At 44.0% G+C, this 15,780-nt stretch overlaps 1 protein-coding gene across 2 annotated transcripts in view; it reads left to right on the plus strand.

Moving 5' to 3' along the window:
• The window catches only part of MREG (melanoregulin), a 66,062-nt gene that overhangs the window by 26,365 nt on the left and 23,917 nt on the right, over positions 1 to 15,780 (plus strand). The gene's annotated exons all lie outside the window — the stretch shown is intronic.

Here is a 15,780-nt window from a genome sequence, read left to right on the forward strand (position 1 = left end):
CCCTCCCTGAGCACGTGGATAGGAATGCGTGACCTTGCTTTCTCTTTAATGGAAGAGCCAATCTTTACCCCGCTGTGTTGGGCTGACCAGTTAGGGTTTCTGCTGGTGAGAATGGAACTAGTTCATCTCCTTTATTCTTCTTCTTGCCTTACTCTGCCCAAAGCTGTAACAGCAATAGGGAAGTAATATATGGCATACGCCCCGCATGTGAAAGGACGTGAAGGGGTGTTTGGGCTGAGCCTGGCCTCTCTGCCCTGTTTGTCTTTACTTTTGAGAAGACAGTAGAGGAGGCCACATGAGCTGCAAAACTCTCTGGATAAGCACAGCTCCAGAGTGCCCTGTTGTGTCATTTCCGTGTGCTCACGAAGCCGTGTGAAGGGCCGTCCAGAAGGCCTTCTCTCCTCCCTGCCTAAGAAATGAAGCCAAGCTTAACTCTAGAGGAACTCTGTAACCAAGACAGGCAATCAAATAAATAATCTGAAGATGTGGTGATGATAATTGTACATGAAATTATTTGAAATATCTCTGTTCATGGTGCTTCCTTTTTGTTTAAGTGTAAAAAAATACACACACACACACACGGTAAATATAAAATATATATAATATATTTTAAGGTACATATATAATATATATAATACATACGTAATATATATGGGGTTAAAAAAAGTTTCTTATATTTTCTTCCAAAAATTGAAATGCATGTAAAAGCATATATTAATATATCTATTCATTTTCCCCATGGGTTGGATCATACATTATGTACTGTTCTGCACTTTGGTTTTTTCCCACTTAACAATATATTTTGGACATATTTCCCTTTTAGTGTGCTTAGATTTACCTTATGCTTTTGGGGGCTCTCTAGCGTTCTCTTGCATGGATTTACCATCATTTATTCAACTAGTCCCTATTGATATTTAGGTTGATTCAGGTTTTTTGCTATTAGAAGCAATGCTGCAGTGGATAGCCATATATACTTGCATGACCTTCCGTGGTTTTTTCAGGAGTAGAATTGCTGGATGAGAGAGGATGTGCATTTAAAATGTTGGAATTTTCGCAGTGCCTCCTTCTTGGAGGAACCTAGGAAAAGCACTTCAGGGTGTAGCACTGAGTGGTGCTGGAAGCTCAGACTGTGTTTAAGGGGAGCAGCTGCTAAGCTCCAGAGAGCTGCTTGCCATTTGCCGTGCTGAGAATGTGGATGCAGACGTGCCAGAACTTTTGATTTTTAGGAGAAGCTGAGCATCCGAATTTACATATAAAATATCTAGATTTTTTTTTTTTTTTTTTTTTTGGTAAGGAAGATTGTCTCTGAGCTAACATCTGTGCCAGCCTTCCTTGATGAGCGGTGTGTGTGTCTGCTCCTGGGATCTGAACCTATGAACCCCAGGCTGCCAAAGCAGAGCACGTGGACCTAATGGCTACACCACCGGGCTGGCCCTAAAATGTCTAGATTTTTAAATGATAACTCACATTAAAAATGTGTCAGCTGAGGGCCTGGTGGCGTAGTTGTTAAGTTCGTGCACTCTGCTTCGGCAGCACAGGGTTCGCGGGTTCAGATTCCAGGTGCAGACCCACACACCGCTCATCCAGCCATGCTATGGCAGCGTCCCACGTACAAAATGGAGGAAGATTGGCACAGATGTTAGCTCAGCGACAATCTTCCTCACCAAAAAAAAAAAAAGTCTCAGCTGAACAAAATATGTTTATACTGATATATAAGGAATATTTATAATAAAGACTACTACTACTTATTATTATTGTTATTTTGTCCAGTGTGGTTGAAAAATGAACTCACCATTGATTTAGAAGGTGAAAGTGGGAACCTGGTGGGGAGTGTTTTAAGTTTGAACAAGTTCCATATCTATTAATATTGCTTATTTTCTTTTTCACACAGGATAAAATTGGTACAAATTTTAATAAAACAGAGGATTTTAGTTTTGAAAGAAAAATGAGTTCTACCTACTAAGGAACCCTAGATATTTTTGCATGATACGATTTAGAAGCTCAAGCAAAGTATTAAGGAGAACTGAACATTATGTTTTTCCTTGAGTAACGATAGCGTGAGAGACCCAGGAATGTCCATATTTGGAATTCTCTGAAAAATGAAAAATAATTTCAAAACAGTGTTTGTACTATGTATATCCCCCTATTGAGTCTGAAGCTGGTGGAGGAAGGCCTATAAATAGTTAAGGCTAAATTTGTAGTGTTTTCCCAAATTGAAAAAAAATCAGGAAGGAAGATATATAGGAGAGTAAATAGTGAAGCAAAGGCGTGAACTTAAAAGTAACTTGCAGTGTCAGAAAATGTAAAGAGAAACATTTAAGTCTAATAGAATCCACGTTCATTTACACAAGCCTTCAAAAGCTGGTGGAAAACAGACTTGCAGCAGAAGAAACGATACATTTCCAGACCTCCAAGCACTAGAAAAATTATTGCTCATGTCTTTGAATGATGCCATAAAATGCTTTATGTTTGACTAGGAAATAGTCAACAACCTCAATATCGTGTCACTAAGTCATTATCCTCATGTTCATTCTCGTTAAACTATTTATGCTTCACATAACACACTGTGTTCTAGGAGCTTAATAATGCTTGATGGAATATCAATGCATCTTATTTATTTAGTATCTGTGTAAATAATTTAATCATATAGAACGATCTTGTCCTCCACGATAATACTAATGAAAACAATGCCAGGCACTGTTCAACCACTTTACACATATTGACTATGTCCTCTTCCCAACAACTCAGCGAGGTAGGTAACGTTGTTATTTCTTTGTAAAGCAACACGTCCAAGACCACACAGCCCAAAGTGTGGAGCCAGGATTTGAATCTGGGCTCTGTGAATCCAGAGACACATTTGTAGTGAGCACCATGATTGAAATTGTGAGAGAGGAACAGATATTGGCTGTGATTCACTGTAGATTTCCAAATGCTTGAGCAAGGTCTGTGCCAAGCCCCTTTCTGTGACTTGTTGATGCCAGTGATGTGAAAGGCATCGTCCCATCAGTGGGATGAGAGCTGGATTTGGTTTGAGGATTGTGACCCCAGTTCGGGAAGTGTTCCCCGTCATCCCGAGTGAGGCTTTTCCACGGTGAGTGCAGCCGGTTAAGATCCCTACCCTGGGCTTCTGTTTTATCAGCTCTAAGATGTTTCATCTTGGTCGTTTCTACCCCTTCTTCACAGTGTTCTGTGACTTATGTTCTTTGGTGTCCCTTCTGATGGTCCAGTAACAGTTCTTTCAGGAGTTGGTACACAGCTTCAACATTCTTTTTTTTTTTTTTGAAGATTAGCCCTGAGCTAACATCTGTTGCCAATCCTCCTCTTTTTTGCTGAGGAAGACTGGCCCTGGGCTAACATCCATGCCCATCTTCCTCTACTTTATATGATATGCCACCACAGCATGGCTTGATAAGCGGTGTGTAGGTCTGCGCCCGGGATCTGAACCTGCGAACCCTCGGGCCGCAAAAGCGGAGCGTGTGAACTTAACCACTACACCACTGGGCCGGCCCCACGGCTTCAACATTTTTACTCTGCTAAAAAAAGCTTTTACGTTTTTGATTAAGAAAATAAGTGCTAAAAATCAAAGTGTTCTCCTAAAGACTTTTAAGTGCTATTTTCGTTCAAAATAGGTGTTGTTTATTGTGCATAATTGGTGGTAGAAATTCTCTGCTTGTTTTTAAAGCTATTAAGTAATTACATGCCTGGAAATGTATGTAGCTCTGATGATGGGTGCCTGCCTTTCTGTCAGCGAGCTAGGCGCTATTTATATACCAGCAGGGTCCACATGAATACCAGATGCTGGTGTGGCTCAAATGATCCCGTGAAAACCATGCTCTGCAGAACCCCGGGGAACAGCTAAATGTTATTATTTTCTAAGACTATAGAGGCAAACATGTAAAATGTGCCTGGTTTACAATTTGCTTGCTCTTCCTACGTGTCAGGACTCCCTGCTGGTGGAGTGTTGCCGGGCATTGTAAACAGTTCCTGTAAAATGTTTAAAATAGCAACGGCCCTTCCCAGGGGTTGTTGGCAGTGTGTGGATTATACACTTAGCCTGTCATATCCCTAGTACTGAAAGAAAGGACAGAACAGAGGGGACTGGCATGTTTGGTTGGAGGATGTGAGGAGGTAGGAGAGAGGGTTGAATTAATCATGGACCAGCCACATAACTTGGAAGCGCTTGGAGTCGAGCTGCTCCAGTTCGGCTCTGCATTGCTGTCCTAGCTCATCTCCAAGCTGAGGCCTGGGCAAGGCCTGCTCTGGTAGGGCCATCTGGTTTCTCCACAAGTGGGTGAACATTGGCTGCTGTTGGAGATGGGGACTGCAGGTTTTACACAAAGAATGAATGAGCAAAATAACAGTGGAAAATTGGAGCAATTCTCTAGATACTTCTGGGTTCCTCCAAAGGCCTCTTTGTTCGGGGACCAGATGATCTGGATTGTTGAATGCGACCATTCTTTATTTTGCTTTGCTAGTGGCTGGGTTGGTGGGGAGAGAATAAAAATGCTTGTTGGGATCTGAGAATCAAGTGATCTCACCCTCTGTTTTCTAGGTAGTAATATTTATTGAGTATTATGCTGTGTGCTAAGCGGTGTGCTGCATGCTCTCCAGACAGATACTGCATCCTCACAGTAACCCATCAAGGAGGCATTTTGACACTTAGGATTAGAGACTTTCAGTCATCTGTCCAAGGTGTTGGAGGAAATGATTGGGAGGATTGGAGCTGTGGTTCAGTTTGTATGACCTGGAAGCCTGTATGACTGGAAACACCCCCCATCTCTCTAGTGAGCTTAGCAAGGGCCTCCGTGGGATCTTTTTGGTCAAAGACAGAGTTACCAAATGGGTGTTGACTTTCGGCCTCGAGTAGATGCTCTGGTCTGTGTGTTGCTGACTGTTACTCACCTGGTACCAGTTGAATCACAGAGTGACCGGCTTTGGTGTTTGTTTGGTGTCCACCTGTGTTGGGCACTGCACATAACATTCTCCGGAGGCTGTTGCTTTGGGAATTTTTAACCCATCTCGCACCTGGGTACATAAATCCATTGGACTACACCAGAAGACATTCTGTTTGTTTGCCTGTGATGTTCCTTTCTGTTCTTTGCCCACCTCACCCCTTTTAAAAAAATATCTAAGCATTTCTGGAGATTAGCATTAAGGTAATCAATGTTTCTCACTAAATAGGTAGCACGTCAAAGCTCTATGTAAGCTAAGGGAGTTGAAACAATAAATGTTAGAAAACTTGATGTAGGTGGGGGGAAATCATTAGATATTCAGTAGGATGTGAGGTGGTGAAAAACACAGGCTTTGGAATTAGATTTGGGGATGAGAGCCATACCTCTGCCATGTTCTGGCTAGATGACACTGAATAGTTATTTAACCTTGGGGTGATCATACTATTTATTGCCCAGTTTGGGACACAGCCACAGGTCTTAACTAAAAGGAGAAGGGGGTGCTAATATCAAGTATGCCAGGCCAAAGATATAGTTGGGACTGCCCTAGACAAGCTGGGACATATGATCACCTTTCTTTTTTTTGATTGTGGTAAAATATAAATAACATAAAATTTACCATTTTAACCATTTTTAAGTGTTAGTTCAGTGGCATTAAGTATATTCACATTGTTGGGCAGCCATTACCACCATCCATCTCTAAGACTTTTCCATTTTCCCAAACTAAAATTCTGTGCCCATTAAATAATAACTCCCTATTACCCCCTCTTCCCAACCCCTGACAACCACCTTCCTGCTTTCTGTCTCTATGAATTTGGCTATCCTATGTACCTCATGTTAGTGGAATCATACGATATTTGTTTTTTTGTGACTGGCTCAATTCACTTAGCATATGTCCTCAAGGTTCATCCATGTTGTAGCCTGTGTTAAAATTTCCTTCCTTTTTAAAGCTGAATAATATTCCATTGTGTGTATAAACCACATTTGCGTTTATCCATTCATCCATCAATGGGCACTTGGGTTGCTTCCAACTTTTGGCTAATGTGAATAATACTGCTATGAAGATGGGTGTACACATTTAAATTCTTTTGGGTATATACCCAGAAGTGGAATTGCTGGATCATATGGTAATTCTATGTTTAATTTTTGGAGGAACCATCATACTGTTTTCCACAGCGGCTGCACGATTTTACATTCCCAGCGTCAGTGCACAAGGGTTCCAATTTATCCACATCCTCACTCCAACACTTGTTATTAAGATTGCCTTTCTTAACCTCCAAATTGATCGATAAAACAGCTGATGGTTCCAAATTGATCGATTTTCACATCTATGTAGAGTAGATACAGTTGAAACTGTGGGCCAGTCACCGCCAGTGAATATCAGCAATTAGGGCCGTAAACCCAGAGGAGGCTGGTGTCAGGCAGAGCCTCTCTCTGAGCTGCTCGGCCGTGGAAGGGAGATGGAGAGGACAGAAATCTGGGGGAAGCTCTTAGTACCTGAATTCTACTCTTTTTCTCTGAGCATCCATATCCTAGAGTGTAGTGGCCAGGCCTCTTTCATTTGCTGTTCTTTAGACTCTGTGCTCCTTGGCCTCCTTCCCCTGGAGCCCAAAAGGTAGTAGATAATATACCTTGGGAGTACTGACGGGTCAGTGAGATAGAGAGGATGAACAATAAGTTGAGGACCTCCAGGAAAATGCAGTGCCTGTAGGAGAAGGGCAGGAAGCTTGCCAACTTGCTCCATATCCAGAGCTTCACTGTCACGGTAACTCTGCATTTCCTGAGTTATTCTGCTTGTAATGGTAGAACTTTCCAGAAGGAAGGCCACTTATTTATTGGCAAGCACGTGCAGGATAATTTGCTGATAGGAATTGTATCTTTCCATTAATTTCTTTACAACTTGCGTCAACCAGTTGGGCCTGAGGAGAAACTGAAACCATAAAGCTGCCTCAAAAGTTGTATTTTTTTAAAAATTACAGTTGAATACTTATAATGTTGAAACACCAGGGATTAATACCAAGCTAAGCCTGCAGTAACCTACCTCAGTGTTGGCTTTGGTTTTCCCTAGAACCAACGAGATCATCGGAAATGCCGGCCTGTCATACAGTCAAGGTGCCTCCTGCGTGCGTTCCCCGGCTTCTCACAGCAATCTTTTGATATGGATAAACTATTTATTAAAAAGAGAGTGAGAGAGAGACCCAGAGAGGTTTTCTCTTCTTGATAGTGTCCAAGTAGAGATGGGCTTCTGACTCAGAGTTTAATGCTCTTCACCATGGAATGGAAAAGGAAAGCTACAAGGTTCTGAGGACTTAGGGCACGTACCTGAATGATTTTCTTACTGCCTTATTTTAAATGTGAACAGGAACAATCGAGTGGGTAAAATAAGCTTATAGGCATAGAACTTGGTAGAAAAAATGTAAGACACTGTCTAACTTATTTCTCTCTTAAGAAAACTCTAATGTGTGATTGTTTCTTCAGCAGTATCTAGGCTGTTCTCTTATGTGGGATTTATTTCAACTCAACTTCTGCCTGGTGTGTCTATTTATTGATTAATTTTATTAAAAATGATGTGTCTAATATTAAATCAAGCAGGTTTGATTTGGAGTTAGAGTGTTGCCAGTTCTTCATATACCTGAGACGCTAATATTTTTTAGTCTTGATGTTAACTTAGTGTTAACAAAGTAGGAAATTCTTTTCTGTTCTTCCCAGATCCCCCACTTCTCAACTCAATATGAGAACTAACTGGTGGATGTTGACATTAAGTTAGAGTTTCTACTTTCATCATAGTAAGGACCCACTTCCAGTTTCACAACTATTTTTAGGTCAATGTGATGGATGTGTTGATCAGGGAGGTTGGTTGGTTGTTCATGCAAAGGTGACAGGCTTGCAATACCATGGGTGTGTCACTTCTGCCCAAGATCTGGTGATTAGCTTTGTAGGTCTCTGAATTTGATTTTTTCAGGGCACCTAGAGCTATTTGAACTTAGAGAGTGTATTAGTCAGAGTTCTCCAGAGAAACAGAACCAATAGGACCTATCTGTCTGTCTGTCTGTCTGTCTATCTATCTATTTATCTATCAAGATATTTCTTTTAAGAAATTGGCTCACACAATTGTGGAGGCTTGGTGAAACCATTGTCTGATGGAGGAGGCCAGCAGGCTGGAGAATCAGGGAAGAGTTGCAGTTTAAGTCCAGAGGCAGTCTGCAGGCAGAATTCCTTCTTGCTCACGGGAGGTCAGCCTTTGTTCTATTAAAGCCTGCAAGTGATTGGGTAAGGTCCACCCACATTGTGGAGGGCACTCTGCTTTACTCACACTGCACCAATTTAAATATTAATCTCATCCACAAAACACCTTCACAGAAACATCCAGAATAATGTTTGACCAAATATCTGGGCACTGTGGTCAGCCAAGTTGACACATAAAATTAATCATCACAGGGGGTTTTAGTAACACTAACCAAATTCACATGAGACCACCATATAAACCCAAATGCACATATCCATCTGGTGGGCCGTAAACTGGAGAGGTCAGGGCAATCTCTTCCCTATAATAAAATCTGTAAGGGAGGCCGGTGATCATACTAGAAGTTGGCTTGGTGAAAAAGAATCAGACAAAGAGAGCAATGACCGCTGATGTATATGGAGCACTTAACTGTGTACCACGTGCTGTTCCAAGTACCTTACATATACTACGTTAACCGCCATCGTCCTCAAGATGTGATAACCTGTGCTTTCGTCTCCAATATAAAGTTATTCCTGTCATTTAGTTAGGACACCCTGCCCCTTGATGTGGCAGATAGTGATTTCTGAATGTCACCCCCAGGACCATTAGTCTCAGGCACTGGACACAGGCAGGGGTTTGGGAGGGCAGGCAGCAGAATGTGGACTCAAGGGCAATCCAGAATCGTGTAATATTGGATGAATATGGGGCTGAGAGCAAGGGAAGTATTTCAAATAAAGACTCAATTTTATGAAGTGGCTAGGCAGATACCCAGACAGAGCCAGCAGATGAGGAAGGGAAGGTAGAGATCTCTAGACATTGCAGGCTGAGCGAAACACACAGATTATTGCAAATAGAACTTAATGCACTGCCAAGGCTCCGCAAGTCCTACTGTCCCCTTTTTCTCCCACGAGACCTCTTGACTATTTTCCCCATCAGATAACCATGTCATCTCTGTTGCCCATAGATAGCTACACTTCTCCAATTGAAGGCTTACTCATTTTCTTGATTTATTATTTGATATATAAAGCTGGACTGAGGGCACAGAAACCGATGTGGATATTGAGCTTGGAGGAATCTCTGCTCGAACGGACTGTGGCAACATGCAGTCAAGATCTACATTTTTCTCTTGGCTGAGATACAGGAGAGCCCACGGGAAGTGGTTGCCCCAGAGTGTTGTCCCTTGTGATCAAAATAGCTCCTCCACTTCCTCATCAGTCATCTTGGTTCCGTTCACTAGTTGGGAGTTCTTTTTAAGGTGGAATAGCCTAAATATTGAATCTAAATGAAAGCAACTCATCCAGCGGTTTTGCTGCTGGCAGTCCATCCTGTGGTTATTCTCACACTGCTAAACAAAGATATGTGTGCTTTGTAGCATTGTTTTGAAACATAAGAATCTGGAAATAGGGCCGGCCCCATGGCTTAGCGGTTAAGTGCTTGCGCTCCGCTGCTGGCGGCCCGGGTTAGGATCCCGGGCGCGCACCCACGCACCGCTTCTCCGGCCATGCTGAGGCCGAGATCCATATGCAGCAACTAGAAGGATGTGCAGCTGTGACGTACAACTATCTACTGGGGCTTTGGGGGAAAATATAAATAAATAAAATTATTAAAAAAAAAAAGAATCTGGAAATAAAAATATCCAATGAAAGTACCACTTAAATATATTGTAAATAGCTATACTAACGATGCTATACAGCTTAAAAAATAATGAGGTAGGATTTATCAGTACTGACTTGGAAAGATAGTTCTGATCTGTTGCTAAGTGGACATGTATAATGTTATCCCATTTGTGTACAAGATACCCCATTGGTATAAAAGCATATATATGCTAATATATAGCAGTAAAATTTCTAGAAGGTTACCTCTGAACTTGTTAGCCTTGGTGACCTCTGGGGAGTGGACATGGGTGGAGGGAGGGAGACTTCACTTTCCTCTAACTTTATGGTCTTCTGTACTGTTTGAAAACAATTTTAGACCATATGGATGTATTACTTCCTATGCATATACTTTATATAAAAAATTATTTCACAGCACACTTTTTGGTGGCTGTTTCCCTGGGTCTTTCTAAGCTATTTCGCTTTGTTTTACTGAGGGCATGCTGGAAAAAGGGCAAGGGAAGGGAGAAAGAGAGAGAATGAGTTAGTTTAGGGGGAGCTGGAGCAAGCTTTGAGGAATCCTGCCAAAATGGACCGAGGCAGAATGCGTCTGAAGGAGTCAGTCCATATTTATCTTTTCAACATTATAAGATTCATCTGGTAAATCAGTCTCTTTTTCTGGAGCTGGCTTCCCCCCAGCTGCCTGTGAATTCGTATGGTAATTAACAGAGCTGGTTGTTGGCTTCTTCACAGCCTCACCCGCTCAGCCACCCTGCCCCGCCCCTTCCTTTGGGTGGTCTTGCTCATCTTAGAATAACCGAAAATGGCTCTTAATTGCACAGAGCCCGTGAGAGCCCTGGGTACTGGCGCCCTGGGACTTCAGGATGTGAATGTGCTCAGCTGGGGAATCTGGAAGGTTGATGAGGAGTATTCCGGAAGAACAACTTGGCTTGCCTTCTGGTTTTGATTGAACATGCAGGGGAAATGGCTGTACCCGCCCAGTTCTGACGGGGGCCCAGATCTGCTGCTTCTCAGACTTAAAATCCCCAAAGTGTTCTGGAAGGAGACTATATTTTTCTTAATATGAAACCACTCTTCCACTTGGCTGCCTGTCCCTGGCTACCTGTTGGCACATAATTGTGACGCATGATCAAGCTATTTACAGCACAGGGGTGAGCTGTGCCATTTGATGGTTTTGCAATGTAAGACGCAGGCTGTGTGGCTCGTGAATACAAACTGGGTACACCCTCTTGAAATAATTGTCATGTTTAATTACAAATTACATGAGGTAAAGTCGCCCCCAAGCTCTTCTACCACATGGCTGTTGTCATTATTATTAACTTGGAGCTAATTTCAATGGACCTGAGTTAAAATTAACCTTGTTCCTTCTTCCGTAAATAATATGTTTTGCAGTAGGAGGCCACAAGCTTGTGGGAAGCATGTGTTTGGGCCACAGGTTGCCACTCCTGGCTATGGAATCGCATTTTTCAACCAAGAACTGGAAGATCCAGGTCTCTTGCTGATTAACCGGCCCAGATATTGGGCAGGTCTGAAGGAGGAGCTAGCCTTTCGCAGCACCACCAACATATTTTTTGTTCGTGCTGTTCGAGTTTACTTTTTATTTTTGCTTTTTTGCCAGCCTTGGTGAGTTTACCAGAAAGTTTTGAAAGCAGGTACTAGTGGTGGAGACCAAAATCTGCTGCACTTGAGTTTGTTATTAAACACAGCACATGTTCTGGGGACGTGACGTTTTATCCATCTGTCCTGGTCTCTTTCCCAGCAATCACTTAAAGTTTGGGGGACCCCGAGGAAAGCTAGGAGTGGAAGTGGCCACAGCTTGTAAGAAGAGAGAGACCTTCAGACCAAGGACTGGTCAAGATATCTACTCTTTCAGCCCAACCTTGGCAATCTGCAAAAATAAGTTTAAAAATGCCCTCTGTCGTCTAATACTGCATGTAATATAATCTGTGTAAAGTCAGCCAGGCGTGACTACAGTCTATACTCTTAAGCCATTCTCCATTGACTCTCCAGGCAGAAGTCTGGAGGGAATGGGTAATGTGTCAGGATGAAGTGGACTGTTTGGAGTAGGACCGAACTACCCGAGGATGTATCTGTGATCATGCCTCACATGCAGAACCTTCTCTTTGCCTTTCTGGGCACCCCCTTAACTTTTGGAGGCCCCTGCTGTGTCCTCATGTTACCCTCTGGCTGCACCCCTTTCCGTTGGCTCCTCCCCAAGCCTGGCTCTCCCCACCAAGTATCACATCCCTAACATTTTTTCTCCCATCTTTCCACCCAATTAAAAGTCTATTTACTCTGTGTAGGCTCAGCTCAACTGGAAGTTAGAAAGAAGCAGACATTAGGACAAAACCAGAGGAATTCAGTGAAGAGTGTGAATGATTTGAAGGAGGAACTTGCGAACCCCAATTCATCATAATTGGTGAAATGTGAGGAAGAGGAGCGGTTTTCTGAGCAGGGAGGCCAGCCCAGCTCAGTACTTTTTGCTGGGCTTCCCGATGTGTCTGTGTATGTTGTCACTGTGGTTTTTGGTCTCTCCTGAATTGGCATTGGAGCAGACTCTTCACCTGGGAAATGCTGCTGGAAGCTTGGGATCCAGGATTCCTGGGATGGGGACAGGGTCCTGCATGAAGACCCCAAGGACAGAGGCCAAGGCACTGGATGAGCCAGACCGCTCTCGTCCCAAAGGATCTCGTGGGGCCCGAGGGCTGAAGTGTTTAAAGGGGTGAACCCTGGCATGAGCTGGCAGTTGGCATCGAGCACATCTCTGAGTTGCAGAGGAATGTGGACAACTAGCTGGGGTGTCTGGACATTTTTCCCACCTGACTGGGGTTACGTGAGGCAAGTGGGTTCGAGAAATGATCTCCCTTCTAGGCGGCAGATCCCCGGCCGATTTCAAGACACTGACTGCCGTTCATATCACTTGCTCTACCTGTTCCTCTGCCCTCGTTTCGAAAGGTCTTGACTCCTTCTCGTATTTCTCCGGCTTCCAATCCCTTTTAGCTCTTCTTCCAGCCACGGAAGGTCGAGAGCAGGGCTGTGTAAACAACCAGCAAGGGAAGTAAGCAGACCTCTGCTGGTTCCCTCCATCCTTTTCTTCCTTTTGCTTGCTCGGAATATTCTCACCTGTCTGTGCTTGTCCTCAGGTGAACGTCTCGGCTGACGCGGGGTGAGATCTGATCCTCGAGAGGAACTGGCTCGGGCCCAGAGGTATCTGGGCTTTTTCACGGCTGAGTGTTCATGAAACACGGCATTTCATTGACACCTCAGTCTTCGCCTTCACATTTTAATCCGTGACACAGTAGTTGTCTTTTGCCCGTTTTAAAGTGACGTTTGGGGCCTAGAAAGCACCTCTGGGTATATAGAAACCAGAGGGAGCACGTGCTGACATGTCTCAGAGTGATGGTTTTCTGTTGAACTCCTGCCTCCAAGCGTGGAGAACAGTTGACACCATTGTCTTTTCACCAATCGTGGCAGCTGATGCCGTGCTTATCATGGCAAAGGTCCCCTTCTCATAAGGACACCAGTCACACTGGATTAGGGCCCACCCTACTGACCTCATTTTGACTGGATTACTTCTCTAGAGACACTATCTCCAAATAAGATCATGTTCTGAGGTACTGGGGGTTAGGACTTCAACATATGAATTTGAGGGGAACACAATTCAACCTTAATGGTAGGCATGCCTTTGATAGGATTAAAAATAGTTGTTTGGGGGGCCAGCCCAGTGGCGTAGTGATTGAATTCGCATGCTCCACTTCGGCAGCCCGGGGTTCGCAGGTTTGGATCCTGGGCATGGACCTACACACTGCTCATCATCAGGCCATCCTGTGGCGGCATCTCACATATAAAAAAGTAGAGGAAGATGGGCATGGATGTTAGCCCAGGGCCCATTTTCCTCAGTAAAAAGAGGAGGATTGGCAATGGATGTTAGCTCAGGACTAATCTTCCTCACCAAAAAAAAAAAAAAAAGTTATTTGGTGGTTAGATGTAGGCCCTGTGGGCATAGCAGTAAAAAAAAGAGTCTGCCCTGAGGGAGCTTCCATTCTATAGATGGAAGACTGACAACAAATAAACATAGTGCAGTTGTGATAAGCACTTTGAAGAAAAATAAGACAACATGAGGGGACAGAAAGTGACGGTGGGCTGGGGAGTGGAGACCTGAATGAGGTGAGGGAGTGAGCCTTGTGAAGGACCTTCCAGGCAGAGGAAACAGCAGATGCAAAGGCTCTGAGGCAGGAATGAGCGTGGTATGTGCCAGGAAGAGCGAGAAAGCCAGCGTGGCTGCAGAGGGCGCAAGGGAGAGAGCTGTGCTGTGTGACACTGGGATGACCAGCAAGGACCAGATCGTGAAGGCCTGGTAGGCCAGGGTGAGGATTTTGAATTTTGATCTAAGAGAGATGGAGAGTGCTTTCAAACTAAACAAGGAGAAGCTGCCTATTTGTCCCTTTGTAAGATTTGTTCTTTCCCTCTGGCTCTTGTTCCTCCCAGTCTGGGAAGCCCACCTTCCTTGGGAGGCCTGAGCAGGCCTGGCCTGAAACCACGCCCTCCCTCCCTGCTGAGAGACCATTCTCGTGAGTCTCTTGATCTCTGCACATGTTGTGAGCAGAGGCACTGTCTGCCCTTCATTCTGGACTCTTTTCAAGGGTGTTTGTGTGGTGAACAGCCCTGGGAGGTGTAGATGGTTCTCTCTTTGGAGCAAAGGGCAGGAAGCCTGTTGCCCATTATGAAAGATTCAAGTTCCCTAAGTTCAGGGTTCCCCTCCTGTAATGCACCCTACTGCACGTGCAGGTATCAGGTGACCCTCTTCCCATTGCTGTGTTGGAATTGGGGCTCAGGGAACTGGCATAAAAAGTGCTGATCTGCCATTGCTGGGTCCTCTGTCTCTGACCCAGGAATCTCGTGTCTTGCCAGCACCCATGGATCCGCGGCAGGAGAACTTATTAGCTTGTAAGGGAGTCAAATCGCAGACAATTCACAATTCTTGACACCCTTAAAATAGCTTCTGGGTTGGCATTGTGACAGAGCCTGACCATGGGCCAATGCTTTGGTGTATGTCTGTGGTTTTTAAACTTTTTTCTGTTATCTTTGGAACTCTTTTTCTCCCCCTCAATGAAATCCTCTAGAGTTCCCCATCTCAGGCAGCGCCCCACGCATCTTTGGAAAAGCCACCCAACATAATTTCAGAAACATTGTGTTGAGCTACTAAAAGGCCCCTTTAAAACTCAAATTATATCTGGGAGCAGTAATGCATTAATCCTCATCAGAGACTGATTAGTTGTATGTTAGCAAAAAGTTAATTTACCCATCATTAATAGGACAGCACAATGTAGTTTTTCAAAGGAATGGGATCCGGGACTAACAAGTGTTGATTGCAGGATATGGAGGGGAGGTTGGAAGAAGGGGACACTACAGTGGCTGGCCCTGGGCATTTGGACAGGACCAAAAAGTAGAGATGAGAGAGTGCTGGGAACGAGAGGTGCTGAGACAATAGTAGATGACCAATAAAACCACATTTGAATTACTTGGTTTCTTTGATCCTTAGATCCTCTTGAGTTGCCCCACAAGCTTTGAGTGGGACCAGGCAGAGGGAGAGAGCACCCTTCCTTATGCATATATTTCGTGTTGGGGTTCTGTGTGAGATATCATTTGGAAAAATGACTCTCCTTGCTGAAACAAATTTGAAAGCTCACCTACCTTACTCTGTTACCTGGGGCTTTGGCAGTGCATGTTAAAAAGTAAAGCAGCTACTTATTTCAGGACACGAGGAGGAGTGTGGCACCTCTGAAAGGATTCCTGGGCTTCAGGCTCAACTCTGCTACTGTCTCCTGACTCTACTGCTAGTTTGCTGTGTGACCTTTGGCAGGCCACTCAACCTCTCTGAGCCTGTTTTCTCATTTGATGGTGGGGTGGTACGGAAGACATGATCTCAAAAGTTCCCGTATTTAAAGGCCTGTGAACTGTGCAGCAATGATATGGCTTTTAACCCAAGAAACAT

This window comes from Ceratotherium simum, chromosome 37, assembly GCF_057802395.1.
Source record: "Ceratotherium simum simum isolate JZ-2026a chromosome 37, ASM5780239v1, whole genome shotgun sequence".
Classification (NCBI taxonomy): Eukaryota; Metazoa; Chordata; class Mammalia; order Perissodactyla; family Rhinocerotidae; genus Ceratotherium; species Ceratotherium simum.